This window comes from Myotis davidii, unplaced genomic scaffold (assembly GCF_000327345.1).
Source record: "Myotis davidii unplaced genomic scaffold, ASM32734v1 scaffold496, whole genome shotgun sequence".
Taxonomy (NCBI): domain Eukaryota; kingdom Metazoa; phylum Chordata; class Mammalia; order Chiroptera; family Vespertilionidae; genus Myotis; species Myotis davidii.
The window spans coordinates 1,001,525-1,012,950 of NW_006289398.1; the positions used below are offsets into that span (position 1 = coordinate 1,001,525).

Genomic DNA, 11,426 nt, shown 5'->3' on the forward strand with positions numbered 1-11,426 from the left:
TTTTCTTCCCCTTCCTCATTTCAGGAGAGCAGGTTTGATACAGCAACAGGGATGGAGTGTGTTCTGTGCGTTGCGTGGGCTCTCCCGGAGACCCTCTGAATGCGCCATGTCCACAGTGTCCTGTCCTCACAGCCCTAGTGGGGATGAAAGCCAGATTGAGAGGGATTAGGGAGAACACACTGGTGAGGAAATGGAGGCAGGCAATTAGACTCCACTTTAACATGCTGAGGGTAAATGATAGGGCAGGGAGATAAGATGCTAACTCAAGAGAGTAGAGGGGTAAGAGAAAAAGAATTTTTTTTTAGATAGGGAAGGCCTGTATTTGTTTATAAAACAAGGAGCAGGAGCCCATAACAAAGGAGTAATTGGTGTCTTTGGAGGAAAAAAAGGGGAGGGGACATTTGTAATACTTTCAACAATAAAGAGAAAGAGAGAGAGAACAACTCTGCCTGGTCCTGGATTCTTTTCCAGTTACCATTCTTTACTCTTTCCTTCTCTTGATGGCAAAGCATGGGAAATACTAGCTTATGTGTTAACTGAGGGAGGGAGGAGGAAGGAAGGAAAGAAAACTCAACAGAGCAGGAATAAGAGTAACACAACAAAATCCTGGCGGGACTAGGAAAATAAAGGATCAAGACATACAGTATTGGACTAGCATGTGAAAGGGGAAAGAATATTTCTTCTTTTGAGAATAAAGAGAAGAAGAAGATGGAAATTTTAGGATGAACTGGAAAACTCATATTCAGATGCCTTTAATATTCCATTGAGCAACAAAGGCAGAGAAGTTAGTTTGAGGGCTGGAGGAAAACGGAGAGTGTGGACATTGTTCAGAGGAGAATGCTATGGAGAAGCACTGAGCTGAACAAACTAAACTATTGAGCAGCAGTGAGGATAAAGATGAAATACCAGTGGGTCCAATTAGCAGAGTTCCTTGAATTTTTCTAGCTTCATGTGGGTATAGAGAATCTCTACCAGCAGTTGGAATATTAGGGACACTTTCCATAAAGCTACAGAGCTTTAGAAAAAAACAAACAAACAATCCAACAAGAATGAAAAGAAGCACACAGAATCAAAATAATAGAGCTGGTTAGGGGGGGATACCTTGTCAATGACCACAGTGGGGCCCACATGCTGACCCCCACACAGAGAGATGGCAGGACAAGCTGCTGACAGCATTTGATGGTGAGACAGTGTCCCCTAAGAACTTGGAAATAAAATGAAAGTGTCTCTAATGCTTCAAACTTTGAAATCAATACAAAATAGATCAGAACAGAAACAAGCATGGCCACCTTAAGGCCCAGAGCGGCTCTGAGGCCTGCTAGAGTAGTGTACTAACATATGCTTTAATGTACTAACATATGCAAGGAAAGTGTCAACCAGCCCAAGAAACAGAAAAAGCACCATCAAAGGGAGTGTTCTGGTTCCATGGGCAAGATCACCCCTAAAATGGAGTGAGGAATGGCAGATGGTCTTTATCTCAAGCCATTCAATGGTTCAATCATGTGAATTGATGCCGACCTAGATACAGTGGGGCCTTGACTTACGAGTGTCCCGACGAACAAGTTTTTCGAGATATGAGCCATCTCTCGGCTGATTTTTTGCTTTGAGTTGTGAGCTAAAATTCGAATTATGAGCCAGCTTCAGATACCCCACCGCTAGTTGGCGCAGCGAACCTCACAGTGAACGCCACAACATCAGCCCAGGATCATGTGTCTCACTCATTCACTTTTTGATTTGACATAAGAATAATTTGAGTTACGAGCTCTGTCACGGAACGAATTAAACTCGTAAGTCAAGGCCCCACTCTATATTCTCATCAGAATTGGCTTCCTTCAATTGTAGGTCTTTCTACAGCAAGCCCATCCCTGAAAGCTAGATCACTGGGTGGGCTAATCATGAGGTTTCTCAATCTGCAAAGCTGAGGTTAGATGGAATTCACCAAAGTCAGGCCCCACCCTTCAAGTTTTCATGGGAGACAACAAGCTGGCCTTCCTCTGGTAAGAACCCATACCTGCGTAGCTTTTTCCATTTGTTTTAAAATTGATTTCAGAGAGGAAGGGAGAGGGAGAGAGAGATAGAAACATCAATGATGAGAGAGAATCATTGATTGGCTGCCTTCTGCATGCCCCCTACTGGGGATCAAGCCTGCAACCTGGGCATGTGCCCTTGACGGGAATCAAACCCAGGACCCTTCAGTCTTCAAGCCATACTCTATCCAGTGAGCCAAACCAGCTAGGGCTCACTTTTTCCATTTTGAAACAAAAATTGGTATGTAGCAGATTGGACAGGATCTGGTGTGTTTCTCCCTTACTTGCCACATGGACATCCTCTGCAGGCCCTCCAGATGGCCCTGGATGGGAGAGTCCCTGCTGCAGGGGAAATGCCCCGTGGCTGGCAGGGCAATTACAATGCCGGCATTGGGTAAATATGTCATTGTGTGCAGCCTCGGAGGAGCCAGTGGTCAGCAGTTTTGTGTTTCTCTCCCCCCCCAACCCCCCACCCCTTTTTTTGGTAAAACTCCAGGCTGATGACTCTGGATCAGCCATTTCTATTTCTTCTATCTCTGCAAGAGTCCAGTTAGCATTTTGTAGGTAACAGAAAAAGAGGTGCCATTGCTTCAAAATGCCCACATGTGCTCCTGAAAGGTCTTCCAACCATAAGATACAGATTTCCCTCCAGGATCTGGAGGTCTTGCAACTAAAAAAAATAAGTGTTTTCCAGGCAGATGCACGACATCTCTCTCTAAGTCCTTGGCCCTGCTAAGTGATAAACGCAGGGTGCTTAGCATTTTCCAAACACGTGCATCCATCTGGATGTCCTCTCATTTGCTCCACCTCCAACTTTCATGCTACAAGTTTTTGTGTGTTGTGGGGTTAGGTATGGAAAGGAAGGGGGCTGTATTTTTTTAACAGAAAAACTATGATTGATTTGTACAAGATTTTCTCTGGCTATGTCACAGGCAAAGGAATAAATGAGTACACTGATGGAAATACTTGGGTTGTGGGTGACCAAAACAGGGTTGGTCATGCAAACAGTGGGGATAGGACAGAAGTGTGTGAGGCAGACAGGAACTATGACACATGAAAAGGTAGAGGCTGAGAGACCCATTGCTACCAGGAGAGACTCAACAGGAAGTAGACACCAGGGAAACAGGAAGGGGCCAAAGCACATGACCACTCAGGGCGATAAGGAATAGTGAGAAAGCCAGGCAAAATGCCAGGGGCAGAAATGACCCTGGACTTGGTTTAAAGAGATGATATAACCAATAAACATGGGATCCAGTGTGAAGTCTGATATGGGTTCTTCTGTGTAGACAAAGTCTGTTTTTCTTAGTTTGATCTATCTGATCAAAGATACTTCATTAATAATAAAATAATTTTGTGATAAAACAAACACTACAAAATATGAAAATTTAAGGAAGACCATATGAAGGAATTTTTAGTTTCACAACAAATTTAGAACAGGTTTTGTTGTTGCAGATTGGACTCAGAAATGAGAGCAAGACATGGGTATTGGGTGGAGTTTATATTTCCTCGTTCTACCTTGCTGCTTCTGAGTCTTTGGAAAAGTTTTGGGATCCTTCTGACTTCCCCCAGGAAAGCTCAGGCTCTGGCCCCTGGTGCTGTGAGCCAGGAGACTAAGTATCCTCATAGGGACCGCTCCAGCCCAGGCCACAGCAAGAGCTACACTCTACTCCAGCATTTGGCAACAGTAAGCCTTGTCAGTGACCACAGGCTACCCTCACTTGGGCCTCTCAAGCCCAGGGTTCTGTTATCTGAACAGCACTCAGTGTTCCATGAGTGCAGCATAATGCTTACAGACTAGACTGCCCAGAATTGGACTCTGGTTTCTGCACTGAGTCACTCAGAATAAACAACACACAAAAGCTTGGAGAGTGAATAAGTCAGAAGGTGTGGCAGTTCCAGGGTTATTTCTACAACTGAATGACGTGATCTGAGACCCAGGCTCTTTTCAGCTCCCTGCTCTTTCCAACAGTTAGATTGCTGGTCGTGGGCTTGTTGCCTCGTGGTCACAACGTGGCTGCTATTGCTCAAGTCTCTGTTTTTTAATGATGGTGTTCAAAGCAGATAGGAAGGAAAGGAGAAGGCCTCTGTCTCGTTTCTACATTCTTTCTTTGCAGAAAGGAACATGTTTCTCAGAACTATTCTCCAGCCTTCACCTCTCCCACAGAACAGGATCACCCGACCTGCAAACAAGTTTGAAAAGTAAACACACACATGCCTTTTAAACCTCTGCTGTGGGAAGCACATTTTACTTTCAAAGAAAAGAGAAGGAATGACTGTGGGTAGACAACTCTGTTACCTGTTGCCGCAATAATGCTGCATAACGAATCACTCTAATACTCAGCAGCTAATAACAAACATCAACTACTTTTCATTGATCGATGGGTTGGCTGGGCAGTCCTGCTGAGCTAAGCCAGGGTCAGCCGGTCCCAGCTGGGCTTGCTCATGGGTCTGCAATAGGTAGGTTGATGGGTTGGCGAGTGGCCAGCTGGTCTAGAATGGCCTCCGTGAGGATGTCCTATCTCAGCTCCATGTGGCCGCTCACCCAGAGCAGACTAGCCTCGGCTTGTCCCCATTGTGGAATCAGGGGCTCAAAAGAGAAAGCAAAAAAGCACACAGGTGTTCTTGAGGCCTAGGCACCGCGCACACTCACTTCCACCATAGCTCTTGGCCAGAGAGAGTAGCGAGGCTAGCCCTAAGTCAAGGGGAAATCGACTCTGCCCCCTTATAGGAGGAGGGGAAGTCACATTGAAAAAGAGGTGGGTACAGAGGAGGGAGAAGCAGAGCCATTTCTGCAGTCAGCCTATCACAGCAATCCACAGAGCTGTTGTAGGCTCTTATTAGACGTTCGGCCATAGCAAGTATTTCAACCTCTCAGCCTCAAATCCCCCATCTGCAAAATGGGAATAATAATGAACCTAACTTACAGGATTGCTATGAGGATTATATATATAAAACAACCTATATCAAAGAGCTTACAAGAATGTCTTCACTTAGTAAGTAACCAATGTTAGACCTCATGATTGTTGGCCAATGACTGACCATTGCAGCCCTGGGCTTAACTATCTTATGAGCAGGTAAGAATAACTAGGGCCCAGCCAGGGTAGTTCAGTAGTTGAGTCCAATCTATACACTAGGAGGTCACAGTTTGATTCCTAGTCAGAGCAGGGCACATGCCCGATTGCAGGCTCGATCTCCTGTGTGTAGTGTGCAGGAGGCAGCCAAACAATGATTCTCTCTCATCATTGAAGTTTCTATCTCTCTCTCCTTCTCCCTTCTTCCCTGAAATCAATAAAAAAAAAAAGAATAACTAGGAATTCCGATGCTGCAAACAAAGAGCATGAATTTCACCCTCACATGTCCTCAGATTCTCTTTGCAAGTCATGATAGGGCTCACAGATGGGTCTTAGTGGAAAAGTTGTCCCATGCTCTAAATTAACTAAATTCTTCTTGCTAACTAGGATTTAACTCAGTTGTTCCTATTCACTGAAAAAGGGCTCATGTGTTGTCAACATGTGAATGTCACTAATATTTAAATTACTCACTTTCATAAAAGTAGTGTTTCACACTGTTTGTGCCCTGTAACCTTGGAGCTCCCTAGGGGTAAGGCCTGATTAGTCTGGACCAAGTTGCCACAATGCCTTAAGGGTGCGCTAAACCGAGTGGGTAGGGAGAAGGTCTCCTGGGAGCATATCGTTGCCTGCAGGGCCTCTGCTTCCCGGATAGTCCGGTCAGGAGCTCAAGTGAGGGCTGGGGTGAGCTCAGGCCAGCATAGCTATCTACTAAGCTCTCTGCTCCTCTAGGGCCAGATAAATGAGGAAGCAGATTAATACAGCACCCAACTGTGAAACAGACTCATTTGACCTTGACCCCAGATTTAACAGTACATTGTCTGTGTAGGTTTACAAAGCTCAGTAATCACAGACAATATAGATGCATATGCATATGCATTAGCCATACAACACACAAACATATGCAATTATAAAACTGAAACAAGTTTCCCTGACCAGTACCTACCTTTTGTACTAGTATATGCAATGACCTCTGGTATTTTCTTGCCTATTGTATTCTTTTTTCTTTTTTTTTCTTTTTTTTTTTTTGGTATTTTAAGTTTTTGAAATGCTGCTCAAGATCAATGAAATTGGTTGGGAAATGTTTGAACTATTTTGAAAAACACTGATTCCTGTGCCATAATGTAAGGCGCATTGACCAAACTTCTCTCTGTTTCCAGAAGTTTTCTTGATACCAGAGGGCAGTGTCAGAGAGTTCTGGGGCTGAAGCAGTCTTTTGTGGTGGTTAAAGAGCAAGGAGTCTGCAGGGAAAATGCTCAGGCTCAGAACCTGGCTGGGCCCCTTGTTACCGATGTGACTCCAGCAGAGTTATTTAATCCCTCGAGCTTTGGTTTCCTCCTGAAAAAGCAGGGATGATATTACCCTTTCATCACTGTTATGAAGATGAAATGAAGTCACTTGGCATAGCACCTAACACAAAGTAACTTGGATAAATATTACCTATTGCCATTCCCTCAGGAGGCATTGTCAGTCTTTAACCCCCTGGTGAAGCTACTTGGTCCAACATTTTTCTTAGGAGAACTAGCCGGCAGGGTGGTGTGTGATGGGACGCAGCACAGTTTGTACAGAAAGGTCAGCACCTTGGGGCAGCCCTGGGTGGGACCCGCAGAGGAGGGATGGGGGTGGGGGAGAAGTTCCACCAGTGAGGAGGGATTAAGAAAGAAGTGGCTGGAGGCTGCCAGCTCTTGCATAGATGTGCCCAGGCCTTTGATCTTGTGGAAGAGTTTTAATAGGTCTCCATGAGGCAGACGGAGGTAGATGGCCCTCTTTCCAAAAGTGTAGCTTTATAATACATGTGCTTGAACTTGCAACGAACGCATAGGAAACCAGCCCCCAGTGCTACATTCATGCAAGTGAAAAAGAACAACGTTGCTGGCAAAGACAACGCTGCCCAGGGCAGCAGGCAGCCAGCCTGATGAGCAAGCCCCCTCTGCGAACCCTGCTCGATCACCCATGCTGACCCTGCTGGAACTCGACTAATCCGGAGTTACCTCCTTTCAGGATGCCTCATTCAGGATTGCCTTCAAATCCTGTTCCCAAAGGGGGCAAGTCCTCCACTGCCCAAGCTAACTTGGATTTGGGAAGCGGTCAAAATTGTTTTGATCCCAGAGGTGGCAGCAATGAAAATGTCCCACTCAGATCTCCGGCTGCTGGGAGCATAATTGACTGACGGCCCAGCTGCTGCCTCTTGGGATCCACTGTACTTCCGCCGTGTGGCTTCCAGACAATGACTGAGCATCATGGGAAATAAAGGCAGGCCCATTCCAGCAAGACATGGGACTCCAGGGCTCCCTTCAGCCCAACTGAACATTCCTTAGAACTGTGCTGCAGTCTGATATTCTTCCCACCACGGCCTTCCTCCTTCCCTCCCTCCTGCCACGGTGCCAGACCTGCAACACGGCCGGATGGCTCTGCCGCCTTTCGTGCTTCCTCCTTTCCCTGCACTTCCACCACCTTCTAGGCATCTGCTTCCCAGCAGATCCAGACCACAGTGCCAGGTTGGTGAGAGAGGGGGGTGGTCAATCTGTTAACACACATTTAGGGCAAAAGCAAGAAGTGGCTATAAAATAAATAAGATGACTTTTCTTGTGTAACTGAGAAAAAGGACTTGGTGGATATTGGTGAACTATTAAATGAGGCTCTGAAATAAAGTAATGCCATCTTCCATCGTTTGCCCCAAATGCCTACTGGTTCAGGACTATAGAGTGGACCTGCAAGTTATCCTTGGGAATGCCCAGAGGGAGTCCTCACATCTGCCTGTCGGTTCTCCTTCTGCTCTGGCTCCCACTGCTCCACACCTGCCTGCAAAGCCACGGGGAAATGATCCATTACTTCTATTGCCCATCCTGGGAGCACCAAGGCCCAACTGTGCCCCAGGGGCCACTTCAAGGTGCCCCAAATCCTCTCATTCCTCTTGAACCTGAACAGGGCCGAGTCATATGAAGAGGCCAGGAGAGGCGAAGAAAAGGGTGGTCTTCTCTCCAATTCTGTCATGGTGTTGACTTAGACCTACCCATAAGCCTCCCTATGACCACATAAGGGACGTTTCATCAGTTTCATCCCTTTTATTCACAAGGAGCTCCAAATCAGTCCAGGGAGAGACGGCCCCTCCCAGGGCTGGCTAATTCCCAGGGATAGCAAGTAACTCAGCTGAGAGCATGCCTTTCATTCAGTATCTCCAAATATCTTCAAACTCTGTCTCTAAAATGAAGACAACTGCTGACAGGAATAAACAAATTGAGAAGATGGACATGAGATAATTTGTAAACAAAAGAGGGCTATTCAAATATAATGAACTAGCCCTGCCAGAGCCTGTACCTACCAACTACCTGCTCCATCAGGGTCTGCCAAGTTGAGCCACTATCCGCTCCAATCACCCCAGGTCTAGGTACAGACCTCCATCCCAGAGCTTGCTGAAATCATTCACACGGGCCAATCCCAAACCTGCCTAGCCTGCTCACCCAGACTTGCCCATTTCTTCCCACAAAAACCACGATACAGGGTCTTGCCCATGCTTTCCCTTGTTCCTTCTGTCTCCTGCACAACCTGGAGCTTCCCCGTGTGGCCCCACAAGGCGTGGGATGACCCCTCCTCTTGGGAACTGTGAGTGACAAACTCTCTTTTCAATGGCCATCATCTCCTGATCGGTTGGCCTCACCATATCTAACTAATAAAATAACCTACATTTTAAAACAGACAGATATTGAAGAGATTTCCATACAAGGGCATCTACACCAGCAAGAGCCAAACCCACATTTTTTTTTGGTTATATTTGAATAGCTCCCTTTGGTTTACAAAGTATCTCATGTTCACCGTCTTAATTCCTTTAATTCTATTAGCAATCGTCTTCGTTTTAGAGGCAAAATTTGGAGATATTTGCACAGTGGCAACATTATTGGAAGAAGTGTATACTTTCTGTGAGGCTGTGTGAGAGGGACAGGGGGCAGCAGGCAGAGCCAGGCTCTGTAGTGCTGGTTTTAAACAGATCTCAAAACACACCAATGAAAACACCATCACAGCCTCTAAGGCTTCCTGAGCATGTCTGAGTGCCAGGCATCAGTGCAGGGAATTTCCATACATCAGCTCATTTAATCCTCATGTCTGTGCTGAGATCGATCCCCAAAGTACTGACAATTACTTGCCGGGCCTTACAGATCTGAAATTAACTGGCTGAAAATTTATTTCCATACAATGTTAGAGCCCCAAATATCTTTGGCAATCTATTTTACAGATGAAGCTAATGTGTTTATGTGTCCTACGCCACCTGAAGCTGTTGCTATTTTGGGATTAAGCTTTTGCCTATTCCCCAAATAAGGCATATGCACCCTGGTTTTGCTAAGTGAGTCCTGATTCCCGTGACCTCTCGCCCCGGTATGTCATACAAGGGAAATGACACCTATTACAGCCATCTCAAACCCCATAATCCATCACACATACTTTGAAAGCACTGAAGGGAAATGTGTTACAATAACCAAACACACCTAGTGTATATCACACGGCTTGCCGAAATATTTCCCATTTACGCTATTTTGAGACCTGGCTCCTAGCCCAGTTCCGACAACAGCGTTCCAGATTCAGTGGAAGGCCATGTGAGCCTGGTCATTGAAAATACAACCCCCCCTCCCCCGAGGGCTATTAGTTATAAGTTTACTTTTGGGTGTGTGTGAGATCCCCTTTGGAGCATTTGCGAAACATGGATTCTGCAATTGTCTCACTTACTGGAGAAAATGTGTGTCCTATTATGTTTCACGGGACAATGGTCTGTGGACGCGAGTCAGCCGTCCCTCAGCGGAATCGGCAGGAACCGGGCCAGGAGCCCCCCCTTAGACTACCTCTCCCTTAGCAACCGCCTCACTCTCCTCAACCCTGGTAACGTCAGCTGTGTTAGTAAGCGAAGGGTCCTAGACAACAGCGTCACAATAGAACATCTCAAAGCCAGCCCCAGGGGCACCAGGAGCTCAGTTCCTGGGCACAACCCCTCAGTGTGTTTGGGTTATAGCCCTCGGTGGCACGGCTCCATCATTGGGCATAGCCCGTCCTGGGATCAAAACCATTGGCCAATGACAACCTGCTGCCTTCTCTTGGCCGGGATGTTCTGAGCAAGAGGGTCATTGAATTTCAATGATGTGGATGAGCTCCATCTTCCTTCCCACCCCTGTATATGCTTCTGCACCAAGTCTAAAACGGAGGGAAAAGGAGACTACTTGGGACAGGACATTTCCCAAGATTGAACAGCTGACTCACATCTATTAAATTGCAGCTTTACAGTAATACACTCTGTACAGAGTGGCCAGATTATTATGACCACCCCATCGCGACTTTGTTGGGCCACCTTCTTGGCATAGAATCACCACAGTATTGAAGGCAAAAGGTGGCCCAGCAAAGTACTGATGGGGTGGTCATAATAATCTGGCTGGTCAGTGTATTTCCCTTGTAACTCAAGGAAAACAACAATGTAACAAAGAACTGGAAAAAAGATTTTGGGGTTCTTTTAAATTGTGCCCAAAGGTCTCTAATTCTAATTCTAATTCTGAAAAAGGAAAGGATCTTGGTCTAAGTCACTGAGTGCGTAGGCCAAACACATTCACAGGATTCTTTGGCATATTATTTGTGCTTTCGATTCTCCCAGTTAGAATAATTTACTGCATCAAATAAAGTTATCATTTTGATTTCACTGTGTCGCCATTCACAACACCATCAGAAACAGCACAATATCATTTACAGTCATAATTCTGTGCTTTCGCAGTTACAGGGTTAAAAATGGATCCAACTAGCTGTTCTTCTAGGTTCTCATTACTTTGTCAAGTGATTGGTTCGGTCAGGACCATAACACCATGTCTCTGGTCAGCCCCTACTTCCTGCCCAACTTTCATCTGAATCCATAAGTTTAGAGGCTTAGAAAAGAGTAAACCCCAAAAAAGATCATTTGTTACGTTCCTCAGAGGCTGTGTGCATCACAGGAGGTCACCACAGGGACTCCCTCCCAGGCAGCTGCCTGGTGGGATGGCTCAGGCAGTGAGTGTGTCACCTGCACACTCGGCACTAAGTTCACACTCACAGGGAGCAAGACTGGACAACAGGGAGCTGCTCAGTCTTCACTGCGAACGTCTTTTCTCCATTTTGCTTTGTTTTAGAATTATGCAGACGGCCAGACTTCGCACCCACATCGCCTGGATCAGACTAACTGCCTGAACGGGAAGCTAGGCCACGTCCAGACCCTTGTTCTCCAGCTGTTCCCACCCCAAGAAGCGGCTGTGCTTCCTCCCAGCCAGCGGCCCAACACAACTTGGAAATGGCTTTTCCTGCATTTTCCAGCAGGGAATATGGAAAG

At 46.2% G+C, this 11,426-nt stretch overlaps 1 long non-coding RNA gene across 1 annotated transcript in view; it reads left to right on the forward strand.

Annotated features, from left to right (window-relative positions):
• The first annotated feature begins 7,694 nt into the window (after window positions 1–7,694).
• LOC107182793 overlaps window positions 7,695–11,426 on the forward strand; it is an 11,752-nt gene continuing 8,020 nt past the window's right edge. Inside the window, exons 1-2 of the long non-coding RNA XR_001513526.1 lie at window positions 7,695–7,706; window positions 11,108–11,110. This is a non-coding gene — a long non-coding RNA (uncharacterized LOC107182793). The remainder of the gene's footprint in view (window positions 7,707–11,107; window positions 11,111–11,426) is intronic.